We start from the raw sequence: 22,090 nt of genomic DNA, 5'->3' as shown, positions 1-22,090 counted from the left end.
AAGTGAATTTGATGAATTGCTAACTGGCAGCTGTGACTAGAATGGAAACCCAGGCACAGCCCAAAAAGTGACAGTCCTATGAGCAGGAGTCCCTGGAATCACAGCACAGAAACTTCTCTGCAGGCCACACTCCTTGGCAATAACACGGGAGTGCCCTCAGGTGTGCTGGCGAAGGCCGTGTGGCCATCTGTCTCAGAGCAACAGGTTTCTGCGGTATCCTGTCATTCGGTTAAAACTGCTCACAGATCAAAAGAAAAGATGAAATGCTTCAGCGTTCCCCACTCTTCCTCTAAAGAAGGAATGATGTCTGGGTGGCCTGAGGACAGAATACAAGGTACCATCCTTCTGGGACTGCCTGGAAGCAGCAATCTGGAAAGTTAAATGTAGATTTCAAGTTCAGAATATCTGATTTGTAGTTGCCGCCTTTCTATGGTCATTTTGCAAACCATTATGCTGCTGGTAATGTCTGTTTGAGGATATTTGCATATCTATCTTATATGAAATGTAATTTTTTTGTCAGGGTTGTACAGCTCTAGGAGACAGAGAAATATTATCACTCAAGTATGAGATTAAAAGTTTAAATCTAAGGGACTACTCTTTCTTTTTTAGTCCCTGTAGATGATTCTGGAATTTCTGGTAGTTACTTTAACACTGCAAGCTCATATGTAAATATTTTAGCTAACATTCATTTTCATAACATGGGTAGGAGGCAGGAATGACTGCCTAACCCCTTTCTGCAAGTGTAGAACTTGATGCTTGGAATGATTTTTCTGAAAGAGTTGCACCAAAATGCATTAGATGAATTGTTTACAAGAGAACCAACTTTACTTTGGTAAACTATCTTTTAATACCTGTATATTCGAACGTGCTGGGTGAGACTTTGGTCCTTCCTCTCGTGGAATATATATTCGTTTTTGGAGAGATATGGTATATAATTAAGTTTGCTAAAATTTAAACTGAAAAAAATGTAGTGTCAGAGGAGTAATCTAACAGGTGGCTGGAACATCTGTGTAAGAAGGAGAATATTATATAAAAATCTATTTATTCTATATGTGTTGTGGAACTACTGACAAAATTTTAAGCAAAAGAATCCTATTTATGCTTTAGAAAGATCAATTTGGCAGCATGTGTAAAATATATATTTAATCATCCCTCAGTATCTGTTGGGGATTAGTTCCAGAACCCCCACCCCATACCAAAATCCTCAGATGCTCAAGTCCCTGGTATAAAAAGTAGGATTTGCATATAACCAAAGTACATCCACTTGTATATTTTAAATCATCTCCAGATTACTTATAATGCCTAGCACAATGTAAATGCTATGCAAATAGTTGTTATGCTGTATTGTTTTCTTAATTTGTATTATTTTTATTGTTGTATTATTTTTGATCACCTTTTCCCCCAAATGTTTTCAATCTGCAGTTAGTTGAATCTACAGATGTGGAACTCGCAGACAGGGAGGGATGACTATATATTGGAAGAGAGTTTTATTGGATGTAGAAAGACACAACTACTTGATAAAATCAACCAAATCAGATGTAAATTCAGGCCTAGCTCCTGGGACTCAGAAATCTCAGCCAATTGCTTATTCCACCATGGAATATTTTTCATCTATTTCATATATACTTCCACATTCAAACTATGTGTGTTGGTATTGAATGGAAAATGACCCCTAGTGTCAACTAGCATTCAGTTAATGGTACGAGGAAGACTGAGTGGCTGTCTGGAGAAATAAAATAAAACACAGTTGGATTCTAACCTCACAACTTACACCAAAAGTTATAGATGAATCATAGATTTAATGCAAAAAACTGAAATCAATTCTTTAAAAGATAATATAGAAGAATTATGTGTGTGTAAATATACATGTATATTTCATATATGTGAAAAATAGACCCCATTTTATAAGGAAAATGATTAGTAAACTCAAATAGATCATCATCATCATCATCATCTACATGTAAAACCCACAATAAGGTAAAGTCAAAAGACAAATGAAGAAAATATTTGTATCGACTAATATTTCTAACATTGATTTTCTGATAAAAATCTCCAATAAACCAATAGGAAAAAAACTGAGCAAAAGACATAAAAAGACAGTTCAGAAAAATGAACTATAAATGGCCCAAGCATATGGAAAAAATGCTCAACTTCATTCATAATGTGAGAAATACAAACCAAAATTATACTGAGATACCCATTTCACATACCGGTGTGGCATAAGTATCACTGTTGGAAAGGATTTGGGGAAATAGGCACTCGCAGACATTTTGGACAAGAATATAAATGGTTATAATCTCAGGGAGTGTGATGTGAAAATAGCTATCAAAATAACAAATACAAAATGCCCTTTGAATTAGCAATTCTACCTGTAAGATTTATCTTAAACATATACTTTGCATATGTGACATTATATGTATAAATTTTATGCAAGGCAATATTTCTTTTTGCAGTAGCAAAATATTAGAAGTGATGGTATATTATTTTTTGTAATGATGTATTATTTTTTGAATATGTTGTTAAATTCGGTTTGCTAGTATTTTATTGAGGACTTTCGCATAAGGGATATTGGCCTGTAGTTTTCTTTTTTTGTTTTGTCCTTTCCTGACTTTGTTGTTAAGGTGATACTGGCTTCATTCTGAAATATGGGTACCAGCTCTTTGTAGGTCTGGTAAAATTTGGCTGTGAATCCACCTGGGTCAGGGATTTTTTTTATGGGGTGCTTTTTTATTACTGCTTCAATCTTGCTGCTCCTTATTGGTCTGTTCAGAATTTCTATTTCTTCCTGATTGAGTTTTGGGAGGTTGTGTGTTTCCAGGAATTTGTTCATGTCCTCTATATTTTCGAGTTTATGTGCATAGAGATTTTCATAGTATTCAAAGACGATATTTTGTATTTCTGTGCATCAGTTGTAATATTAGTATCTCCTTTTTTATTTCTGACAAAGCTTACTGTAGTCCTTTCTCTTCTATTCCTGGTTAATCTATCAAGAGATCTATCAATTTTGTTTATCTTTTCAAAAGAACCAGCTATTTGATCCATTGATTCTTTTTGCTTTGGGTTTGGTTTACTCTTCCTTTTCACACTGGCCCCCTGTAGCTCCCGCAGTCTGGGCCAGAGTTGGGAAATGTTTGTGTGGGAATGAGCTAGATGCAAACTGAGGGGCTGAGGTCCCCCTGGGGAGGACAAAGGCACATGGTGGGTGGAGAAGTAATATGACACCTGCCATCTCAGCTCCGGTCTGCAGTGACAGGAAGTGACCCCAAGGGGACTGGCAGCCTGGTGCTTTGTCCTCAAGAAGCTCCCAGTTCCCTGGCAGCAGTGGTTTCTGGGCTCCTGAGTGTAGAAAAGCTCTCCAGCAGCTCAGGAGCCTACTGACTGCCAGAGACGTGAGGGAGGGAGAAACAGACTGCTCCATCTACCCTTGAAACTGGACTCCAAGCCTCTCGTGGGTTGATCTCTGCCCATATGTTGCTCCTTCTTGCTCTGCTCTGCGACTTCTTCCCGAATCTCTGGTACTCTGCTAGGTTCTGACACTTTTCCCTCAGAATTACACCCAATCTATGTTTGTTAGTTTGTTTTTTTTCCTTTTTCATCTAAAACTTTTTCTTCTTCCTGAGACAGTCTGGCAGCTGGTGTCTCTGTCTGCCATCTTGTCCCAGCCCTTCCCCATCTGGTTTCTTATTTCATGTTTGGCTGTCTATTACCATTCCTTTTCACAAATCAGGGAACTTCATTGTAAAGGTAAGAAACTCTTCCAAAATCCCACAGCTAGGAAGTGGAACTTAGACCTGGCTTTGTATCTCATTAATTTAGTCCTGTATGCATTTCAATTTCCAAGTCTTGCCTTGTTTCAATACAGTTTCCTTTATTTTATTACAACGGACACTGCTAAGATGTGTTAGTGCCTACTTCTATCCTGCACAGAACTTTCCTTTTTTTATTGTTTTTTAATTTTTTTTTCTTTCTAGAGTTTTAGGAAGTTTAGGAGTAAAGTCGAACTCAAAGATACCTCCAGCACAAAGAGAAGAAACAAAGTCTGAGTGCACAGTTAGCTTCCCCAGAGTTACACTCCATATTGCCACTCAGCGAGAGGTCCAGCTGGCAACTGCACCTTATAGCAACTTGAAAACTGTCATAAATCATTTATCCTTGTTTGAGGGGTCACTTCATTACAGGATGCATGGGGTGACAAGTGGCAGGGAAATACCCCGAAGGGTACCAGGAGAGCTGCTTTTGTCTATGCACCCTGTGGACATTATGTTTATTAAGTTCTATTTTACTTTCAAGGAGAAAATCATGCCCGGTAATTACGTGTCTCTTACTTGTCAGTTCCTGAGAGATCCTCTGACAGAGAGGGTGCCAATTATATTGACAGATCTTGCTCGCTGGATTCCACAGTGGCAGGGCTTAGCCTTGCCCTCTCCCACCTGCTAAGAGCAGATCATTAAAGCAGGTAGAGAGACATCATCAGAAGAGGTACATAGACAACAAGGTAGAGGGACCAAGTTTTCTTTTAATCATAACCCTCCCTCCAACTGAGCAAGTTCCAAGGATGAGACGCATGTAAAACAAGAAATCTCAGAAGCACAAAGGTGTAAGAAGATAGAGAAAGACAGGAATGAGATTAGCTGTGAGCCATGCCTTGGTTTAGTATTGTTATTTGATACATATTTTTTTTTAAAAAAAGGTGTCTTTTTTAGCAGGGTTAATTAAAGTCTGGGTTTAGGTATAAAAAGAGCTGAAGGATCTGACACAGGTCTTGTCCTGTGTATAATTAGAGGCACTCATGATATTAACTTGGCTAAAACACTGTGCCAAAATTTAAATAACTACCAGAGATTATTATTTTCTTTCAATAAGCAAATATTAAATTTAAAGTCAAAATTCAGTGTTAGTGAAGGGCAATGGTCAGTTTTCTACCTGTTAGTGGGTGTTGAATTAGTGCAGTCTTTCCAGAGAGCTTTAACAATGTTTCAGATATTGTTAAAATGTTATTACATGTTCAGTGAATAATTTCACATCATTATTTCTCTTAAGAAAATATTTGGACAAATATGCAAAGGCGTATGCACAAGGATGTTCACAGTATTGTTGTTTATAAAGTCAAAAACTGTGAGCCTTCTAAATGTTCAAAAAGAGGATTGGGTAAGTAAATATTCAGCTATTAAAATTATAATGTCAATCTATATCAAGATGTTCATGTGTTATGTGAGAAAGATAGTTTACAAACCGTATTTGTAGTATGATTATGCTTTTATCATATATGATATATATGATACATGTATAATGTAAAGATATACAATAAGATGTGCCCAGCAATTCTCTTTGTGTGATAGACATAATAATAGACATAATAATGCCTTTATTTTTTTGTACTTTTTGTTAACATTTTATAATTTTCCACTACAAACAGGAAATATTGGGACATGAGAAAAAGAAAAAAAATCTGCTAAAAGATCTACCACTGAAAGCATTCTATTTGAATTTTCAATTGAAATGACGATAAAAAATAGATAATATTATATGCTCTAATAAATAAAACTAGTGTATCAGTATTCTGAATACAGCATGTTTGGAGAGTGACAACCAGTTTGGTTTACCTATAACATAATTTACAAGCAAGTGATTAGTGGAGAGGTCAGTGTGAGTCAGTATATAGAAAACTTGAATCCTAAGCAAAGAAGCCTCCACTCTGTCCAACGGTCCTTCAAGTTGAGGAGCATGTAGCATTTGAATAGGGTAACGATATGATCGATTTGTGCTATAAGACAATCAATGTGGCAATTCCTCATAAGATGAACTGGGGGAAGAAGACATCTATTTTTAAACATCTTCATTGATCATTAGAAATCTGTCAGGACCAAATGACTTATCCCCTTCCATATTTATAAAATTCACTGCTATCTTTTTTCATCAAATTGGTGTATATTCAGAGTTGCATTGATAAGAGACATGTGCTTATTTGCGGAGGAGAAAGCAAGGAAAGTCATAAGTTTAAACTTCAGTAAGGCTCTTTATTTTTGTTCCGTGGAGCTTTCTCATCACTACAGTAGGATTAGGCCCGAAGATATTATTTATACACTGGGTAAGCTGTATTCTCTAGAATTGGAATGTCTGATTCTGAATCATATTCTACCAATTACTATGTGTGTGACTTGGGACAAATTACGTACACTTTCAGTTTCTTAATTTACTTACCCCTTAAATAGGAAACATTATAGAACCTGCTTCATAGGGAAGCTGTGAAGATTAAATTAAATAATAAAGTTCTTGGAACAATGGCTGGCTCATAACCTTCAATAAATATTGAAGATAGAATTTTTTTTTTCTCCTTTGGGGAAAAAAAAGAATCTGTATTGTGTCTGGATTTGAATCTGTTATAATTTGCAAATTTGCAAGGAGAGAACCAGAACTAGTGGTCAGCATTTTGTTTGTTTGTTTGTTTCCTTACTTGCTTGTTTTGTCTAGCAAGAGAATCTACATGATATGTAGAATAGAAAGGAAATTAATGCAAGACTAAGAAATTCATTTTCATAACCTAAATGAGAAAATTGAACTCTTATAGAACACATTTTATACTTCAAGTGCATCAACACAATTTCCAATAACAAAATAGCTTATAAATTTAAGTGGCTAAGTTATTTTATTTATAAATTTTGCTTCTCACTATCAGGCAATATGGTGAAAGAATCTCATATCTGAGCTTAGAGAGTTTGTGTGGTTTAATCATGCAGTACTTGTCCCACCTTATTGTTTATATGGTGATGTGAACAATGAAATATAAATAGCAAATAAACATTTGCTCTTCTTCTCCCTTTAATTCCTGGTTAGTAATACACTTTGAATTCCATAGGTCTTATTATTAATTGAATTATACTGTATATTTTTTATCTAAAGCCAGCCAAATACATTAAAGTCCATGATTTTTTATTTATGCATCTCATTTATTATAAACTGTGGACCTTAAACTGCATGATCTTTTAGGACAAATCCATGTTTGAAGTTCCATGAATTTAAACATGTGGCTGGAAGTCAATATTCCTGGGTGGGTTAAGTGCTTGCTGGCAGGTAACTCTCATAAGGTGAAATGGTAAGCGGTTTGGTTTCATTTTGTGTGGGAATGTAATTTCGTGATTCTAAATGATTTTAAACTACATCTACCCTACTAATATTTAATAAGTACCTACTGCATGTCAGACACTCTTCAAAGCGTAGGATTGAAGTTTAACCAGACAAGGTGCCTGGTTTCATAGAGCTTGCATTCTACTTTAGAAGACAGAGGATATAGGAGAAAAGGTAATAAACACAGTTTTTAGGTAGTGCTGAGTTCGGAGCAGAGAATCAAATGGGTCACTGTGGCAGCCAGTAACTGTGGGGACTGCAGTTAGATCAAATCATCAGGAAAATTCTCACTGAGAAGCTGACATCTGAGCTGTACCTGATCCCTGAGACCTTTTTCCAGCCCCTTTGTCAAAAACGCCCAAGATATTCAACAGTGACTTTAAGTTTCTTTTGTTTGTTTATTTTGAATAAACCTTGTAATTTAGAATAGTTTCAGATTTACAGAAAAACTGAGAAGCAGGCACAGAGTTCCCACACACCTCACCAGTTTTGCCTATTGTTAACATCTTCCGTTGCTATGACACATTTGTCACGATTAATGTGCCGACATTGACACATTCTTATTGACTAAAGTCCACATTTATTCCTTAATTTCTACCTTCTGTCCTTTTTCTATTCCAGGATGCCACGTTACATCCTGTTGTCATGTCTCCCTAGAGACCTCTTGGCTGTGACACTTTCTCAGCCTTTCCTTGTTTTTAATAACTATGACAATTTTACAGAGTTCTGGTCAAGTATTTTGTCGAACGGCCCTCAACTAGGATTTGTCTGATGATGTTTTTATGATCAGACTGGGGTTATGTGTTTTGGGGGAGGAAGGCCACAGAGGGGAAGTGCCATTCTCATTATGTCATATCAAGGGCACGTATAAGCAACATGAGCTATCAGTGTTGATGTTACCTTGATCACCTAAGTTATAGTGTTTGCAAGGTGTCTCTGCTGTAAAGTACACAAATAAACTGTCCTTTGAATACAAGGAATGAATGGCGAAGTCAAATCAATCTGCAGCCAAGAATTTAGAAGGTTTGCTTGATACGAACAGTGGCCGTAGGAGACAATTCATCTACCGGAAATAGATGAAGGAATTTTGAGGAAAAGGAAATGGAGCAGTTCCCTTCCCTTGCCCTGGCATGTAAAGATATTCTCCAACATTTCATTTCAAAATTGTGCATTTCACAATTAGAGTTTAATTTTACATATAGTTGTTTCTGGTATGATTAAAGAATTTATTTTTTTCACGTGGATAACCAAATGTCTCACCACATTTTGTTGAGTGTGCTGCTTATTCTTTCTTCACTCACACCCTCTCATGTGTCAAACTTCCTTATGGCTCTAAGTTCTCTATTCTTTTCCATGAGTCTAGTTCTATATCCCTGTGCTGATTCCATGTTGTCTTAATTATTATAATTTTATAATAATTTGATATTAGATTAGATGTACTCTTCTGGCTTGTTGTCAAAATTTCCAGGATTATATCCTTTTTAAATTCTTGGCTTATAGATGGTCAAATTCCATGAAAAACCCCATTGGGAATTTATTCTGAATTGCATTGAATTTACAGATTAATCTAAATGATATTGAGTTAATGTATCTATGAACTAAGTTACATTTCATGTTCTTTACATTCATTCTGGACTAGTGGTTCATTTATTCGTTCACCGGTGAGAAGCTATATGGTAAGAATATGGGAGTGTGAGGCTGAGTTAGGGTGGAAGGAAAAGATCATTGAAGGACAGAACACGAAGGATTATATTGTGGCACCAATATCAAAGATCGTCTATGTTCAATTTGAAATTATCCAAAATTATGTTTGGAGCAGGGTTGACAGTGTTGGAGAGAGTGAATGTGAGCCACTAGCTAAAATCTTTAAGGAATCCTGGAAAAACCTATGAAGAAGGAGTGAGTGCATGTTGTATGGTCTAATGATTTCACATTCAAATTTGGGGGTCTTTTAGGATGGAGAGGGAGATAGTGCTTTGGAAGGGGCAATGATGATCAGTTAGACCCTACACTCATGGTAGGGCACACCTGTGGCTACAGATACTTGGGAGAGTTTGTTATGGTTCTTTTTGCACCCAGAGTCCAGGCTGAGACTGACAATCTTGTTTATAATTTCTTGTGCTGGTGAGTTTTTTGTTGTTGCTGTTTTTTTAAATATATTGGTTCACCTTTTCCAAGAAAATATAGCCCTTTTTAGTCTTGGCTTCATAGGGAGGAGAGTTTTAGTTCTTACTTTGCCGTGCCCCGTCTTGAGACCTTTTCTCTTGACACTGTTGGTCACTTCAAACCCAAGTCCTTTTGTTCCTGAGTCTGCTGTTGCTCTCACCTCAACCCCACCGAATTATCAGGTTCCTGCTTATAATCTGGTTTTCAGCATCATTTTTATTTGGCCTCTGAGTGTGATTTATTTCCTTTATGTCCTTATTCTTCAAATATGTATTTAAAAAGATGTCTTTCATATATTTTCCAGTCTTTTAACCTGCTTTGTATTAGTCAGCCACAACGCTAAAAATAGAAGTTCTTCGTATTTGCTCTTTTTCCTTCCAAATGGACAAGCAAAGAAGTTTATATGAAGACCCCAACTTACCATATAATATTATAAAACAATTGGAAACTGTAGCAACACATATAATCATTGCAACATTTTTAGACTTCTGTAAAAATAGCCCGTTTTGCTACAACACTTTACACATTAGCATATGTTGTTCAAGTATCTGATATGATTCAGCCATTTCATTTCTACTTTGTGAAATGCATACTGCAAGTAGCCCAATCATGTGTAGTCATTTATGCAAGTAGTTATTTTGTCAAACTACAGAATGGTATATGCATGTGTACAAAAGCATGGATATTTCAATATTTGAACAACACTTAGATAATGTATTTTAATATTAAAATAAAAGTGATTTCCCCCTTTTCACTGTTATATGGACAGTGAACACTATTTGTAAAATTCTCTTTTGGTCATCCCATATTTGAATCACACCTCATCAATAGGTTGGTCCAAAGCAATACCCCATAGAGGTAGGCAAACAAGACCCAGATGCCAGCCCATCATTCTCTCTGCAGGTGCCTAATTTGTCTCTCCAGAGCATGGGATTGGGCCATCAGAAAGGTGCTGAAACAGTGACTCAAAATGTGTATATAGACAGAGGCCCCAAGCAACAGAAAATTGCCCACATACTCTAAGAGAGGGGAGGGATCTTCCCAAAGATACGTTATAAAAACCTTCCCTCTCCTACCGCATCTCTATGGTCTGTTTCTTAGAGAGTAAATACTAATGGGCAACTTCACCTTTATCACTTAGTCTTTTCATGAAAGTAATTCCAGTAGGATTCCCAAGGGCTGAAAAATCTTAGAGGTGACATGCTAACCCTTCTGTCCACCTCCTTTCAGGGGTGAAGTTTACTTCTGTTGCCTACTGTTGCTATGAGAACTGTTGGGGGTGAAGCCAGTTTCACTTTTTCTCTTTCTTGTAGTCCAAATGCCAAAATATAGCAAGAAGAGAGGCCATTTTCACTGATTAGTTCTAGGGAAATTTACAGTCCACTGTTGTTGATCCAGTAGGTTTAGATGAGAATCGAAACATCTTCTTGGTTTGTAGGATTTTCCTTTCTTTTGAGGACAGTGAACAGATGGTGAAGGAGGCTCTCAGCCCTCCAAATCTGTTCACATTTGTATAGTAATATGAAAATGTTCTGGAAACAAAAACATTTGGGGGGAGAGGAAAGAGCTTCTCATTTTCAAACTTTTTATTTTTTTTCCCCCCTGGATTCCTCCTGTCTGAGGCTGAAAAGCAAATAGAGAAACATAGCAATTTAAGCACAATAGCAGTAGATACAAATCAATTCTTATCTAGTTTTTCTTTATTACGAGTGGGATCTTCGGAGATATTAATTCACTATTCACAATCCCATATAAATAGAGAATAATGATAGAAACATGCATTTAATTATCTATTTTTTGCCTGGGGAATAGGGAAGTCTCCGCAATGGTATTGTTACAGAATCACCCCCCAGGCCACTGAGGAAATGACAGGGAACACAATACAGGTGACCTGGGGGCTCGTTATCTTATACGCTATGAAACAAAGGAGTCTGGAGGATTCAGGGGATTCAGGAAGCCCATCCTCCACATTTCAAAAGACTTAAAGAGTTGGAATCAGCTTCACATCCTCCTTCTACCCCCTCTGCTAACCCCATTTTGTATTTTACACGTGATGCCTTGGAAAGAATGGCAGCAAGTCTGAGCAACTGACCAGCTGCCTCGGAGACATTGGGGCTGATTTCTCCCGAAGCAAATTGCCAAAATCTTGCTGGTGCAGGAAGAAATTTGAAGGGTAAACTGCAAAAAAGAAAGAGAATGGGAGGAGGGGAGAAAGAGGGAATGGTAAATGGGTGGGGAGCGGTGTCTATGTAATCTCTAATCAGCAGTTCATTCAAATTCCTTCCTTAATGTCCATGGACTCAAAGCTATCGCCGCAAATTAATAGGCTGAACCTAAAGCGACAGGGACAACAGCCAAGGATGTACACAACAAAGTGAACATACCTTCATTTCAACTGAAGTCCAGCCAGTTAGTGAAATCAGTCTCTCCCAGCTCTGTGTTTCATTTCCCATGAAACGAACATTTGAAATGTTCCCATGTTTGGATAAAAAACAAAAACCATTCCTCAATAAATACAGGCATTGTATTTATTTCCTAGGGCTGCTGTAACAAAGAAACACAAACTAGATGGCTTAGACAACAGCGATTTATCGTCTTACAGTTCTAGGGGTTGGAAGTCCAAGATGAAGGTATTGGCAGGTTCCTTCTGAGGGTTGAGTGGGAAAATCTGTCCCACAGCTCTCCCCAGCTTCTTGTGCTTTGCTGGGGATCTTTGACAGTCTTTGGCTTGTTGATGTGTCACCATATCTCAGCTTTCATCTTCACGTGCTGTTCTCCCTATGTGTCTGTCTGTCTCTGTGTCCACATTTCTCCTGCCATAAGACACAGTCATATTAAACTCATGCTAATGACCTTGTCTTAACTTTATCATCTGCAAGGACCCTGTTTCCAAATAAGGTCACATTCCCAGGTACTGTGGGTTAGGACTTCAACAGTTGACTTTTTGGGGTTTTACAACTCATTCCATAACACACATGAATATAATCAGTAATTTAAGTATAGGCTTTGTTTTAAAAAAACACAAAAGAACAAAATTAAGTCCTAAATCTTGCATTTGAATTTAAGAGACTAAATTCTAATGTAGTTCCTGAGTCATAATGGAAGGAGGCCCTAGTCATATTGAAACTGACTACCTTGTTTGCATTTTCAATATATGTAAATAGTTCTGACAATGATTACTAAAAAGAGTATCTCAGGCAGAAAGGTGTTAATAGATATTGGGAAACAATTTGACAACTGAAACGTCTCTTGTATATAAAGCAATATGATTACAGCTTTTGCTAAAAATAAATGACTTGTATTAAACAATTTGTGCTCTTTTCTACTTTTATAAAATCAAGTTTAGTTCTTCTCTTTCCCTCTTATTAATCCTTTCTTGATCTTATTTTTAACTGCTTTACGCCTGAGGTTTTTGTCTGAGACATAAATGGGCATACATTTCCTATAAAAAGTTTTAGTCAGGAACACGAAATAAACATTTCCCGATGAGCCTAATTTGGTTAGGAAACAGGTGAGTGTACTTTCAGCATGATGCAAAATTACCAACAGCTCTCTGATCTTGAAAATTATCCTTTGATTTTCACCCACGTTTATTGCACATTGAATATCTTAGGAAATGAATCACCATCACATGATTAAAATTATCTCTGTATTTTAATTCTCAGAATTCCAATGGGAGTAAAACCAAGCTCCTCTGTATGTAAAAAGGCATTGCAGAGGGGACTGAAGGGCTTATAGAAAGAGGTAATAAAAATAGTTTTAGAATCTTAAAACACTAGCGACACAAAAAATGATTCCAGAATCCTACAGAGCCCCAGTTAAACACTGTTGTTGGGAGGTTAGTGGATGCTGGGGATTTAACCTAAGAAAACACACACACACATTGTCCTACCATCAGATGCTAAGGTTAGATAAGGTAAATTTGCCCCGTGGTGTAGGATTCAGAAGGAATGGACTGAACATTGAGGTTTGCTCAGGTACTATGTCCACTCACATGGCAGAAAATTGTGCTGTTGAGCCTAGACCATCATTATTGCATCCTGTTTCACTCATGTTAAAACACGGGTTTGTAGACAGTTAGAGCTCGAAGGAGCCTAGAGACCACTTAGTCTTCCCCCTTTGAAGATGTGAACACAGGTAAAATGACGTGATCGAGGTCATTGGTGCTTTGTGGAAGACCCTGGTCTCGAATCCAGCTTCCTGGGTTCCCACACCAACGTTCTTTCCACCACGTCACAGTTGGCTCAATCATTTTTAGGTCTGGGTGTGGAATGATGTCGTCCTTTCATTGCAGGTGTGTCAAATTTATATTCAGAGTCCGTTCCACCTTCTCAAGTATGAGAGAATATTATTGGCGATCCCTGGCTTATTCGATTAATGTGTGTTTGGGGGCCAGAAAGGCGGGAGGGAGAGAGCAGGAGAGAGAGAGAGAGTGAACTAGAGAGAGACAGAGACAGAGAGAGAGAGCTCAGCAGTGAAGTATGTTATCAGTTATTTAGCTAAGAGAAGGAGCAAGAATCTTCAGAGAGATCGTCTGTTTGTAATATGGGCTTATATGATCTGACAGTCTCACTTTCTAAAATTGAATTAATAAATCATCTACAGTACTGGCTGGAATAGTTAATACACTTTTTGTGCCCCAGCAGAGAGGAAAATGGCCCTGCTTTCCTTAGCTTTATGACACATTAAGCCTAAATAGAATTAATGATGGAGCCTTGGAATCGTATTTACTGTGGGAAGCTCCCCTTGAAGGCCTGGCGAGCTATGGAAATACGCAAGAGACTTCTTATGTTATGGAAAGTGGCTTTTTATTGCCTCAGAGAACTTTTTCTAGTTGTTGAGGTAGTTTTACTTGGTGGCATAGGCTGAGTATGTCCGTCTGTGTATGAATTTGTTAGTTTTTATGTCTCTTAAAACTATTAGGAAAGGCCGGGCAAGGTGGCTCACGCCTGTAACCCTAGCACTCTGGGAGGCTGAGGTGGGTGGATTGCTCGAGGTCAGGAGTTCAAGACCAGCCTGAGCAAGAGTGAGACCCCGTCTCTACTAAAAATAGAAAGAAATTATCTGGCCAACTAAAATATATATATAGACAAAATTAGCTGGGCATGGTGGCACATGCCTATAGTCCCAGCTACTCGGGAGGCTGAGGCAGGAGGATCACTTAAGCCCAGGAGTCTGAGGTTGCTGTGAGCTAGGCTGACGCCAGGGCACTCACTCTAGCCCGGGCAACAAAGCAAGACTCTGTCTCAAAAAAAAAAAAAGAAAAAAAAAAAAAAAAAACTATTAGGAAAAGGTATATGGGTTTTCTTACTAGTGTTGTATATTATTGTACTATCTATCATACTATTTAATATCTTGAATCTTCCCAAGCCAGACATATTTTGTGGGGAGAGAGAGAGAGAAGACAGAGACAAAAAGAATAAATAGACAATTTTTACCATCTTTCAAGGGACTATTTACAAGAAAGAAAAGGAAATTGTCATCTTGGAACTCAACTCTTAAATAATTTCTGATGTTTTCTCATCACTGGAATATAAGAAAGTAGATGTAGATGATGGCAAGAACAATTAGATATTTTAAAGGGTAGAAATAAATAAATCAGAATTTTTCTGTAATTGTTAGAGCAATTAATTATTGAAATGTTAAGTGCATTATGCCAAATGAATAATTAAATGATAACTTTAGCAAAATATTCAGTAGGATTTTAAAGTTAGAACAAAACTTATTCATTTTACAGCAACATCAGAACATGTCTGTCTTCCCTTTCGTGAGAATTCTACTCAGGAAAATGCCATTTCTGTTATAAAAATATATTTCCTCCTGTCTTACAATTCTAGGACCAAAAGGTAGATTAAAACATTATTTCCAACCATTCCTCTGGCTTTAGAATAAACCTCATCCAGGGTAGATTTTTAAAAGACCCCCATGCATCTACTTGTCTTATGTTTCCTTTCTCGATGCGTATTATTTGCAAAGGTATATGCATATTGTGTTTATTAAAGTTAGATTGATGCTTATCCAGTAAAAATAAATGAACTTTTTTGTCTAAAACAGTGGGTCTCCAAGCCAGTGTGCACACTATAGAAATGGACATTCCACTAAACCACGCCATTTTTTCGGAAGTATTAAGGTTTTATTTTATTCTTTAAAAATGTTGACATCTTGCATATTATCAAAAAATAAAAATATAATTGAAAGAGGGAAATAGGTAGGGAAAATAAAATATTGCACCATTTATCCAATGATGAATAACTAAAAGCACCTTCTTTGGAAAAGAAACAACAAATAGGGGAAGAGGAAGCTCTGTGGGAACCAAATTTACATTTCTCTCCTTAGGCCCGGGTGATATCATATTATTTACTTTTTTGTATGAAAAATTTCTTCTATTCCTCTGTGCATATCAATTCCCACAGCCCAGACACTCATAGGAGCAGTCATGGGACCTGGGGAATAGTTTAAAGTTCCTGAGATAGGTTACTTGAGTAAATAGTTGTAGAGCCTTGTCCAAGATAGCAGCCTGGCTAACCGAGGTAGATACTGTAGTCCTCATAAACCACAAAGAGGAATTTCAAAGCATGTGTGTTTATTAAAACTTCTGGCAGTTCAGCAAGTGTGAGTAGAATCAATGAATATTATCTTAAAGTCCCAAACTTAACATGAACACTAACCTGTGCCTTGCTAGGGACTTCTTAGATGTTACCTTTTCCAGATGGAAGAAAGAAGAGAAGTTGTAATTTTGGTTGCAAGGTAAAAAGGAACAACAATAACAACAATATCAGTAAAAAAAAAAACGAAGTCTTTTTTTTACATCTTGAAGTATTTATTTAATATACTAGATTAATTGCATTTTTTAGCCAGTGGCACATAGGGAATGAACTCAACCTTCAGTCCGGCGTCCAACTGTTACCCAGTGCTGTAAATGTCTTCTCTGAGTTAATTAATCCCACAGAGATTTCTCTCCAAATCAGGTTTTTGTCCCTTGTTTCTAAGAAGCCAAATTGCTGGTGACATTCAAAGCTCTTGCAATCCTTAACTTCCACTTGAGAGCAATGATAGATGGTATATTAATCAATTTAGGACATAATAATCAAGTGGAACTATGAGAGGGAAAAAGAGACACAAGATTGCAATTTATTAGTTTGTAATTTTTTCCTGCCACCTGGATCTCAAGATAGCAGTGGAATTTGTTTTCCTATGTAAGGAGCCTCAAATACTTGGATTGCAAACCCTTGCCAATTACTAGGGTGAGTGAGACGGCTGACTAGTTGATGGGTTGGATGGGAGGTTGGCAGGGCCAGTGCAGTAGGAGATGAAGAGGATAAGTGAGTGTGAGAGAGAAAAGCATCAAGATGTCTTCTAAAGACTGAAGAACCTACTCTACACATGATTTAAAATATTCCCAGACATCATTTTTTTTAATAGAGTCAATTGCCAATGGGACATCTACTTATGCAAAGTTAAATAATACAGATATGTAAAAGGGAAGTTAAGCTGGTAGAGTGCTAATGATATGTTTCCAAATGATTGAAGAAAAACATATAGGGTATGCGTTTGTCAGGGTTCTGCAGAGACACAGGACCAACTAAATGTGTTTCCCCAGAGGAGTAGAACCAGTAGAATTCCCCTGAGACACAGAGACAGTAAGACAGAGAGGAAGAGAGAAAGCTTGATGGTTGCTTGATTGACTGATTTAAGGGATTGGCTTGTAGAACTGTGGCATCTGACAAGCCTGCAATCTGTAGAGCAGGAGAGCATGCCAGAGACCCAGGGGAGAATTGACGTTGCAGCCTGAGTCTGAAGGCAGTCTAGAGGCAGAATTCGTTCTTCCTTGGAAAACCTCAGTGCTTTCTCTTAAGGCCTTCAACTGATTGGACGAGGACCACCAACATTGTGGAGAGTAATCTGCTTTACTCAAAGTATACTGATTTAAATGTTAGGGTATCTAAAAGATATCTTAAGAGCAACATCTGGACTGGTGTTTGACCAAAAATTGGGTACCATGACCTAACCAAGTTAATACATAACATTAACTGTTACAGAATAATCACATCAAGCTAGTACTAACATGGATAGAGTATATACTGTAAACTGCTGAATACAGTGCACTGAGCCAAAGAATACTAGGTTTGGAGGGAAGAGATCTGGGTATTTGTCCTGTATTTACCTGACAATCAACCTAAGATATTTCCAGCATTTTTTTCCCTTGGGAAATAAGGTGGATCTTGGTAACATAAAGTGAGATAGGGAACGAGAACCAAAGAAAGAGATACTGTTTTCCCAATGTCGACGTTGAAGTGCCTATGGGGCATGGAGGAAAAGAAGTCCTGTGGGCAGGTGAATAAATGTTTCCAGCTAGAGCTCACAGAGCAATGGTCTGGTGAAAGTTAGTTTAAGAGACGTTAACATATAGATGGCAACCGAGGCCCTATGAATGACCAGAAAACAGCACTAGAATGACAAAAGAAGTATTCCCAGGGAATATAAGAGGAAGTTTAGGAAGAAGAACCAACACAACATACCAAGAAGGAACAGTCATGGGATATAATGAAAATCAGGACAAAGTGCTGTATGGAGGCCAAGGCCATCAGAGAATTGTAAGATGAGAGGAGTGTTCAATAACGTCAGACATCAAAAAGAAGTTATAGAAAGACTAGGTCTGGAAACGTTCCAGTGCATGGAGCAATTACTGGATCACCCCGTGACTTTTGCTAGCACAGTCTACATAATAGCAACACTCATTGCACTTCCATGTGAGCTTCTCTGCAGTGCTTTGTGCGTATTGCCCCTTTTATTAATAATTCGTCCTGTAATCTATGAGGCAGGTATTATTATGATTACTATCATTGTTCGTATTTTATAGATGTGTAAACTCAAGTTTAGAAAGGTAAGGTTTCTTTCCCCCAGTCACTCAGCTAAAGGCTGGGGCTTGGGTCTCTAACCAATTTGTTTGACTCCAAAGTCTATTCTCGTCATTCTAGCACCTCCTTTGTTCAGCGGAGTGAAGGCGGTGAACCCCGTTCACAGGGCCCATGGAGTGAATGAACAATGAGAATGGGGAAGAAGAAATGACGGATTATAATTGCCAAGGATTGTAGCTAGAGGAGGATGCCAGTTTGAGAGCAGTTTTAGGGTATGAGAAACTGAGCATGCTGTGCACTGCAAGGAAAGAATCAAGAGAAAGGTGGGGATGAGACAGAGATGATCAAAAGCAGACAAAGGCCCCAGGAAAGTCACCCCTAGAGAAACATATTGAAAAGGGATAAATGTCACCTCTTCCCCTTAGCCTGTAAAGAATTACATGTGGGTAGGAGATATAGCAACATTTAAATTGGTGGTGGGGAGTGGAGGAGTTGGTTAGAATGAGTTGAGAAAAATGAATGGTTCAGATTATTGGGGAGAAGGCCAAGGAGTAGATGCTGTAGTGCAATGATTAGGAGCTCAGGCTTGGGGCACCCACCATCCCCAGCTCCAGTTCCACCTCCGCCCCTCCCCCACGCATTCTGTGATTTGTTCATGATCCTTCAGGACTCAGGTTACATGTCCCCTCTGTAGCAAAGCCTTTCCTGACCACCTTCTTTAGAGCATCTCTTCCCCTATTTTTTATCAGATGACATCCCAATTTGTCAACGTTCTTATGTATGTTGAGCTTTTTCTCTCACTGTAACAAAATCTCTGTGAGGCTGCCTCTATGTTTCTTACCACTTTATTTCTTATTCTTGGCACATAGTAGGTTCTGAACAAATTTGCATTGGATGAAAAAATTGAATGGCACTCTCTATTACCCAATAGCTGTGTGACCTTGGGCAAGAAAATTTATTTAATAACATCTCAGGGCTGCTTCTTATCATTTGTAGAATGGAGAGACTTATACCCTGTCATGGGGTCTCAGGGGCATAAAGGAAGATAGTGAACATAAAGGGCTTAATTTTTTTCTGATTGATAATATGTCTAATAAGTGCCAACTATTATCATTTCATTGGGTGTGGGAGTGCTAAGACCTGGGGGTTATTGTTAAAAATAAAAGAGTGTAAGATTTCAGAGGGAGCTCTTCAAAATGATAGTAGAATCCGGACTGAGATCTTCTCCTCCACTTGGACCGACACACTGGTACCCACTTAGAATGTTGTTTGGCAATGCAGGCAAAGGAAAGGTACACACAAAATGGAGGTTCCGAGGAAAGGCTTTTAGAAGAGAATTCAGACTGCATACATTTCCTTTCAAACAAGTGTTCTCATCTGAACCGGCCTGCTGACGTAAACCAGTCCCTGTCAATACCACATCTCATTACATCCTAGCTTGATGCAGCTTAAGACCAAGCAATATGCCCCATTAATTAAATTTAAGGCACTAAGGCTGGATTCTGGGAGCTGTAACCTGAGTCACTTCTCCCCAGGTAAATAGGAATGTGTTTTTCTATAAATTGCTTTGAGGTGCCCTGAGATTTCTTTAATCTAATCACAAGAAATGATGGCCAATACCTTATTTGATGGGACCATGTTGGCACATCTTTTCTCTTCTTCCATTAAATTTCCCCTAGATGATAAGGCTCCACAGGCTCTAGATTAAAAAACATATTACTGCTATCACAAGGAAGGAAGTGGAGGGAAGTTTGTTACCTGAGTGTGTCCTTTTCATGGCTCTGCAAGAGCTAGAGGTTCTTCGTTGGCTAAAATTCGAGGGTGGCGCAGAGTCTGGTAGATTCCGTCAGCCTGGACATGTCAAAGGTGTTGAAATATTTGGGAGCAAATGTGTATGGCATTAACCACTAAACCACAAATAATGCTGAGCGGGATCCTGAAAACCACCAAGAATGGTTTACTAACATTCAAACTAGACTCCCCTTAGACCTAGAGATAGTGATGATGCCCTGCGTAATGTGATTTCATCTCAACTTATGCATATATTTGTATATAGAAGGTACATATTCATTCATCCCTGTCTAGCACAGAAACATCAAAGCTGTCATCATTCTATTTTTCAAGATTAGTTATTTTTTATTCCTCTGTATTTATTAATAATGCATAAGCAGAGAGAGGTCTTCGGGCTTCTTCTAGATGGTTTATTTCTTTATTCTTCTTGTTTCCTCAGCATGAAAATTTATCAAAGCTACCTCTCTAATCTATTGTTCTTTGCCTTGAATGCTTTTTGTCAGATACTTATCTTTGAGGTTTTAAGCCTTTAAAAACACTCTTTTAATCTCACTTTATCGCATTGCCACTGTGTCTAGCTACAAGCTCTTCTAATAGTAACCTCTCTTTTGTGTTTACATCCAGGTCTGAATGTGCAGATGAAAGGTGGATAGGGCACGGTGAGCATTTTCGCAGCACCCCCAGTGAAACACATTGGATGTGGACATGGTCCATCGCCTTCTCAAAGACATCCTTTAGGGGAATGATTTTCCAGTGCTAACCTCATGGTTGCACAATCTCATTTTCTAACCGCACATTCATGGTGTAGCCCTCCCTGTGTTTCATAGCCAGGAAGGCGTGTTCGATTTCCACTACATTCAGCTGATGTCCACCACACACCTCAGCTTCTGGGATTGCAAATGAACAGTGATGCTTTCCTATCACGACGTAAGTAGAGGAGTCAGGCTGGTGTTTTCTTACACCATCACGTTTCCACTAAGACTCTTCTGCCAACCGCCAAGACCAATGTCAAAACCAAACCAAAATTTTGCACCCATATTTCTCTGTTACATACTGATTTTCTATTTGCTGCTCATTTTTTTTCATCTACATCATTTTTATGTCTATACCAAATCTTAGCCATTTCAATATATTCCATTCCTTCTATCTCCCTTTACTCATGTATACTTGAACACGCAACAGACAGTGGTTCTCAAAAGGCTGCACAATGGAACCACTTAGAGAACTTTAAAGAATTTTCAGTGCCTGATTACCCACCCCAGACCAATTAAATTAGAATCTCAGGGGGTGGGGATAAGATGTCAATATTTTATATTTTATTAAATGCCCCCAGATGACTATCATACACAGCCAGGGTTGAAAACCATTGTGAACCCATTTTTCCCGAGATGCTGCAAGATTTCTGCCTAACTTACTATTAGGCAATGCTCGCAAAAGCCCTTTTACTTTCTCCGAAGTTCAGCTCAGAGCTCTCAGATGTTTTCTGCAAAGGTTGGTGCTGGCAGTCTGATTATCTGAGTTGATGAACCCTCACATACAGTTCTCCCAGGGATCACACCACACAGTCACTATCCTCTAGTATTCACTTCCAGAAACTCAGGGATTGAGCTAAGTAACTTAATAACTTGCCTCTAATTTTATTAAGGAAGGTAACTTGTTAGAGAGGTAGGGGAAGCAAAAGAACAAAGAGGCAGTTCACCTGGCTGAAGGTAGGAGTGCAGAAAGGTAATATTTCCTTTAGATCATCCAGCCACTCAGTGACTAGCTCAAGTTTTGCAGGCTCAAGACAAAATGGCGTCTTACCGCCTTGGTTAATATTAATAATTATGCCTTAACCACATGCTGCCCTGCACAAGTGGTGTTGGGTTTATTCTCTGCCTGCCTCCTGCACCGGAATGCGCTCATTCAGAGAGGATGCTTCCCTGCAGCCACTGTCACATTGTGGAACCAGATGGCTTCAGGATGCAGTCCTCTCTACACAGATGGTACTCACCTAGAGCCTTGCTTGGAATATAAATTAAAGCATCACTCCACAATAAACTATATGTGTTGGTGATCAATACAGAACTCTAATTTTCTCAAGTTAATGCCTTTTAACGACAGGTTCCCAATGCTCGCTGTAGACAGTTACACGCAAGATTATAAATCAT

Source organism: Lemur catta, chromosome 22 (genome assembly GCF_020740605.2).
Source record: "Lemur catta isolate mLemCat1 chromosome 22, mLemCat1.pri, whole genome shotgun sequence".
Lineage (NCBI taxonomy): Eukaryota > Metazoa > Chordata > Mammalia > Primates > Lemuridae > Lemur > Lemur catta.
Note: the sequence above shows the minus strand (reverse complement) of the source record.